We start from the raw sequence: 6,876 nt of genomic DNA on the forward strand, positions 1-6,876 counted from the left end.
TCTGTTGGGCAAGTCTAGCCCAACTGAGACGCCAAGCTGAAGAGAAGCCATCCTGTTTTTCATCTCTCAACTTGTCTTCCCAGCAGGCATCGCTTCCTGTGTCCCCCTGTGCCTGAGACTCAGGGACATGGAAGGCTGCCCTGGTTAAGTCCCCACTACCCACGATTGACTAGACTGTAGACCAGGGGACCAACAGATCCGCCCTGCGCACGCAGTGAGTCACTCCTACCTCTCCCAGGAATAGTTAAGAGCATTTGTTTGGCTGTCTAAACCCACTCAGCCTAACCGCCCTTAGGGACTTAAAGAAGTTGGACTCCACCCACTGCGTTGCAGAGTTAAGAGGAGGAACTGGGTTGGTTTAAAGAGAACCTTTGTGCGTAGGAATGGAAAGTAGGTGGCGGAGACGGGAGCACGTCCGCCTGCGCGCCTGCCCGGTGCTCTCTCAGAAGATCCTTGCGGGCCTGGATCTTTTTGGGACTAGCACCTCCACCCTCCAGCCTTGGTAAGCCTTATAGAGGTCTCATAAATATTCATCCCCCGGATGAACCAAGAGCCTCCTCGTGTCATGGAGACAAACAGCTTCTTTAAGGCGTGGCACACTCATCTTGGGAAACAAGCAAGACACTGGAAAGTTACAGCAGGGGCAGGGGCCTCTCAGGGAGGGGACCAAGGCAAGGAACTGACAAGGCCGAAAGGACTATGGCCCCGGGAGGGTCCAGCGTTCTCCTCTGCCATTTTGCTCCAGCACTCTCTGTGGGAAGAGGACTTGCTCGTCGTGCCCTCTCCCTGCTGAGAGCACAGGCTGTGGCCATCCCAGACCATTCCGCTGGAATCGAATGTACCTCTAAGTACAGTCAGTGGGACTGGGGATCGAGTGCCCATTCTAGGTGACCTCGGCTCGGCTCTGTATCCATCCGCCCATAGGCGACACACAAAGGGTCCAACTAACTGAAGTGTTCACTGGCGGGGTTCTTAAAACTGAATGTACGTCACCCAATTCCTACATCACCTCTCAAGGAAAGAACAACTCATTTTTACAGATGGGGGGTGGGGTGGGGGGTGGTGGCGGCAGATCCAGGGAGGTTGAGTCAATTTTCCCAGCGTCACAAGCTGGGATCTGAAAACAGATCTGATGACTTTACAACCCTCCTTTGGCTTACAACCCTGGCCTGTCGCAGGGCCAAGCAGCCTCCCATCCACACCTACCGGCAAAGCATCGCTGTGAGGCCCCAAAATGGGGTCATACATGTGAAAACGTGCTGTCTAATACACTAGACAATCCATCAGAGCGATTTCACAGACCGGGAGAGGGGAAGGGACTGGAAATTTTCATGGGCACCTGCCACACCTAAACCCCTGCCCCAGGTTTTCTCCATTCCTGAGAAGGCGGGCTGGCAGCCTATCCCTCCCAAGGTGGGCAGGAAGGAATTTTCCCTGCTCCGGAACCATGGGAGGTTTCGTAATAAGGGCTGTGTCCCATGGGCTCTCGGAGCCACCCACTTGCTGTCTCTATCAGCTGACAAAGTGACCAGAGTCCCTGCTGTAGACTCAGCACCAAGTCATTCCTGCTTGCCCTTTGCCCAGGGTGCGAGAGGACAGGTCAGGATGGACGGAGTGGGCCTTGGCACAGGACGGCAGCAGCCTGACTGCAGGGTGCCGAGGCACGAGAGTCTGGCTAGGGAAAGCCAGAGCCCAGGTGTCAATGGAGGAAGGACAAGGCAGGTGATCGAGTCACAAGCATAGGTCTGGCTGCTGGCTGACTCAGCTGTACAATGCCTCACCCATTCATCGTGGTTACTAACAATTGCTCTTTGAGGTGGGGTGACACAGTGACCCACCACATCTGCTTCTGAATCAGACAGACAGAGCTAGGACCTGATACTGCCTATTTCTTTTCTTTTTCTTTTTTCTTTTTTCCTCTTTTTTTCACTAAGGGACTTTCTTCTTCTTCTTCTTCTTCTTCTTCTTCTTCTTCTTCTTCTTCTTCTTCCTCCTCCTCCTCCTCCTCCTCCTCCTCCTCTTCCTCTCCTCCTCCTCTTCTTCTTGTTCTTCTTCTTCCTCTCCTCCTCCTCTTCTTTAGTTTTTCAAGACAGGGTCTCTCTGTGTAGCCTTGACTGTCCTGGACTCACTTTGTAGATCAGGCTGGCCTTGAACTCACAGCGATCCTCCCGCCTCTGCCTCCCAAGTGCTGGGATTAAATCCATGCAACCACTGCACCCAGCTCTCACTAGGGGACTTTAATAACTTCAGCTACTCGACCCTCAGTTGTCACACCTGTCCGTGGAAATTAATATGCCTCATTCCCAGGATGTCTGTGAGGAGCGGAGGAATGACATCTGTGGATACCTCAGTACAGGACTTGTCACAAAGTGGGGGCTCAGTAGAAAAGCATGGGTGTTGCTACTGAGGTCGACAGGAGTGTAGGGTGCACAGAGGAGATCGGTGCCCTCAGGGAGCATGCGTACAGGCAGGTGCAGAAAGGCCCAGAGGTAAAACGCCATGAAGAACTGAGCTCAACACCGACCTATTTCATTCACCCGCAGCCAACCAGATAACAAAAGAGTTGTGGAGTCGAGGTTTACTCAGATTGCTTATTAAAGGTGAGTTGTTATCTGGAGGGAAATCTGGAATCCAGAGTCAGAAAACTTAGAGCTATCCCTTTTTTAGCTCAGTTTCCCAAACTGTCAACCCCCTTCCATCTTTCCCTCTTTCCTTTCTTCCTTCTTTTCTTCTTTCCTTCCTTCCCTCTTTCCTTTCTTCCTTCTTTTCCTCTTTCCTTCCTTCCCTCTTTCCTCCCTTTTTGCTCTTTCCTTCCTTCATTTTCCCCTCTTTCCTTCCTTCCTCTTCCCCTCTTTCCTTCTTCCTCTCCTTCCTTCCTTCATGCAGTAGGCTTATGAATGCAGTTGCACACACATGTGCTCATACAGAGGCCAGAAGTCAACACTGGATGTCTTCCTGGACCTCCCTCCACCTTATTTGTTTATTTGTTGCGTTTCATTTGTCTGTTTGCTTGCTTGCTTGCTTTGTTTTTTGAGACAGGGTTTCCCTGCATCGCTCTGGCTAGCCTGGAGCTCGCTAGGTAGATTGCCTTGAACTCATACAGCTCCAACTGCTTCTGCCTTCCTTCCCAGGGTTCCAGACACAGGCTTCCTTGCACTTGCACAGCAAACACTTGACCCACTGGGCCGTCGCCATAATAGCCCCATCCTATTTGTTCCAGAGAGTTTTTGGAATGCACACACAGAGTGCACACAGTGGGAAAAAGTGAGACTGTATTTGACCAGGTAGACCAGAGGCAAGGTTGGACATTTGCCCTAGCTTCTTGCTGTCGACTGCCACCCCCACCGACCTCAAAGAATGGGAGAGTCCCCACAGGTCCATCAGAAGGGCACCCACCCACCCATTGTTTTCTCAAGTACTCATCTTGGAGGACAGATAGCTTTGTACTAGCTTAAGTCACTGCAGGGACCCACTCATGACATCACACAGCCGGGCAATGCGATGATAGGAATGATTTCACCAGCCCTGTATGTTTGTGTGTGTGTGTGTGTGTGTATATATATATATATGTGTGTGTGTGTGTGTGTGTGTGTATACATCTATATGTATACATATGTATATACATGTGTGTATATCATGGCCTTCTTATGCTTCTCTCTGCTTGCAGTGAACAGGAGAACACGTGTGAAACAGCCAGCCATACCAGACCCTAACGTGAGGCACAGTTTGAGTTCTCTGATTTCTGTTTGGTTTTTTGAGACAGAGTCTTGGTATGTAGCTCAGGCTGGCCTTTGACTTCCCAGTCTCCCTGCCTCCTAGGGCTCCCCTTGAAACACAGAGACAGCTTCTTCAAAAATGAGAGGACACCCGTGTGAGTCTGAGGAAGCCGCTTCACCCCCCCCCCCCACCCCCTTGGCCTACGGAGGTGAGAAGCCCACAGTCCAGTCAGCAACAGCCCTTGCTAGAAAAGGTTAAGAGACGGAAGAGGGGCCCTTGTGACTAGAGCAAAGGGTGCTCTGGTTTTTTCAAGGGTAGAATGCGGCCAGCATGGCAGTGCTTCTAGTCCAATGACAACTCATTAGGGGCCTCAAGAGGGTGACTAGGTATGAGGGTACGCAGGGGCTGTCCCTTCCAAAGCCCACAAAGACGAAGGCCCAGAAATATCCTTCTTTGAAAACTTTCAAAGTGACTTTGCGGTCCCATTTATATTGTCGTCGTCGTCGTCGTCGTCGTCGTCGTCGCTGTCATTGCGAGGCTGTGATTGGATTTCCTGTGATCTCATAGCCCGGTACCGAGCTCTCCGATTGGGTAGAGCCCACACAGACCTGCCTCTCTAACACTTTCACCCAATCAGCTGAGTTAACACTGTGGGTCACCGTGGAGACTACCGATCTGCCAAGCTGCCAAAAGAGACCGTTTCCCGTAACTTCCAGGATTGGGGGAGTTAACGGTTTGACCAGACTCTCTTCACTTAAGTCCCAGTTCTTCAGGATCATTCGACTCGCAGATTGACTCGGCTTCTCCCTCACATCCATGTTAGGCCGGGGCCGGCGTGGTATCGTCAAAGCCCTGGAGCAGAAATCAGGTGTCGGGCGGCGTAACCAGCCCCTGAAGTGAGGCCAGAGGAATCACTGAAGCCTAGATGAGATTTAAGGATGGCTCCCATGACTGCAGCGTCAGACGAATGTTAAGGTCCCGAGCTGCAGAACACACATTAAGGAAGAGAAAGACCGTTGCAAGGTACGAACAAAGTAGACAGCTGAGATGCTCTGGAGCAGGTAGGGCCACCCCCCCCCCCCCGGCCACCACCAAGTTGTAGCGAGGTACACAACCCTCGCAAGAGTTTTTCCTAGTGGGCAGAGGAGCGTCACGGTCAGTGGGTGTGGAGTGGGCTCACGTGGTCGCAAATGCCCGTTCCTACACTTGCAAGTTCTGAGGTTTCACCCCGTCCCAACTTGCCTCGGGCAGTAGTTCTGAGAGGGACACGGACCATCTGAGACCCTCAGATGAACCCAGGGTGAGCTCTAGCTAGACTCCACAAGAACACCCCGGGAACCACAGACTTCCTTATTTCTCCCGAGTGAGCTGCATTTCACTCAGAATAGGGAAGGGAAAGGAAGGGATGGAGCCTTAGTTGGTTTCTCTGGTACCAGGTCAGGCCAGAAAGGCTCACCCGGAATCCCTGGGGGCAGCCCTTCCTCCTTACCCACACATCTGCTGGGGTAATAATGCTGTCAGTATTGTGTTCCTGCCCTGTCTGCTGGCCCTGGCCTGGGGCTGACCCTCTTTGTATAAGATTAAACCCAATTCCTTTAGTGCTTCAGAAAGGAGAGGCGGACCACAGGTCCCCTGTCACTATGAGGTACCCAGCAGCCAACCCCCACAACACAAAGAGTTTCAGCCATTGCGTACTTGGATCTCAGGAGCAAGCACCTATACTCTCTTGTCAACTTTTCCTAGATGCCGGATGGATGCGCCCCTCTTAATTTTAACCATCGCCCTCCATTCATCTTTGAGAGCGCCAGCAAGAAGAAAATCGTCCTGCCGTCTCCAATCACGTCTCATCCCAATCGTACCATACTCACCCTAGGCTGGGTCTTCCAGGACCAGAGCTGTGTCTAAATCACCTGTGTTCCCAGTATTGAGTACTAGGTGGTACAGCGCTGTTCCCCCACCCACATATGAAGAGTGGATGTATGTGGGGCCCGTCTCATTCACTGGGTCCTAGGCCCTAGGGTGTTTTCATCCTAACAGGAAACTTATCTGGCCTAGGGTGCTGTCTGCAGGGCACCCATTGGCACGGTTTCTTAATGTAGTGCCGGAAGTTCATGTATTCTCCCCTCCCCCCCCAAAAAAAAGGGTAGGCAAAGTTTTCAAGAGTTTGTGGGTAGTAGTTTTCTGGTGGGGAGGGTCATCACCAGCCGCCATCAGAATTCAGTGGGGCTGAGAGAAGAAACGGAGAAAGGGCGTGGAGATGGCCGGGGTACCCAGAGGCATTTGGCAGACCCAGGGCCTTGACTCTTCCGGTAGCACACACTTGGCTGTCCTCCTTGCCAGCAGCGGCGTGGGAGGAGCACTGAGCTCCTGTCACTCACTATTCAGTCCTTTGGAAAGTTCTACAAACCGGGATGTGTCTCCTGCGTGCGCGCACACACACTGTGCCTCCTATGTGAGCATCCTTGAAAGGCATTCAGTCCTTTCACACAGCTCTGGATCTTTTCAAGGGTCCTTTCAGAAGCCCCATTCACTCCTGTGGCATGACTGGGGATCCCGGCCAGGGCCTGGTGCATGCTGGGCAAGCTCTCTACCTCTTCATCCCCTCCCCCCCCCCCCAGCCCTTATGACTTTGACTCAGCTCCCTTTCTCCCGAAGGTCTTTTCCTGAGAGAGCTTTGTGCTTGCTTGCTTTTCCTTGGGGCCTCTGCTCTCCGGTCTTCAGGGCCAGTTTCCTGCTAGACCACAGCCTCTGCACTGAGAGACCCCCAACACGGCTTCATCACATTGCTGGGCTGCTCCTGACTTTCAAGACCTTTCTGTGGTCTTTTAGCTGATGGGGCTACTGATTGGCTTGTGGTCTCCAGGAAGATGGGTACCACATCTGTTCCTCCCCGTTCTGTTTCTGTCGCCTAGCACAGGGTGTGCACACCATAGGTGCTAAATAAATGTCCTAGGAATGAGAAAACAGTGGTGTTTTCACAGACTGGAGCGGCCATAGCTGAACTGGTTTAGGGTTTTTTTTTTGATACCTTTTTCTAATGGGTGCGCAATGTTTACCAGGATGTCTTGTTTGCATACATGCTGTAGGATGGCCATTCTGAGGCTCAAAGGGAGAACTTCCTTCCCTTTCCTCTCCGGAGACCTATGCAAGGAGCTCAGG

General features: G+C 52.2%; 1 long non-coding RNA gene across 1 annotated transcript; it reads left to right on the forward strand.

The window, feature by feature from the left end:
• Positions 1–380: 380 nt before the first annotated feature.
• On the forward strand, positions 381–6,307 carry LOC311601048. The gene is made up of 3 exons (XR_014780438.1): positions 381–502; positions 3,668–4,740; positions 5,461–6,307. It is a non-coding gene; the product is annotated as an uncharacterized lncRNA (long non-coding RNA).
• Positions 6,308–6,876: the final 569 nt, after the last annotated feature.

The sequence above is a fragment of the Acomys minous genome, assembly GCF_964271855.1.
Source record: "Acomys minous genome assembly, chromosome: 6".
Classification (NCBI taxonomy): Eukaryota; Metazoa; Chordata; class Mammalia; order Rodentia; family Muridae; genus Acomys; species Acomys minous.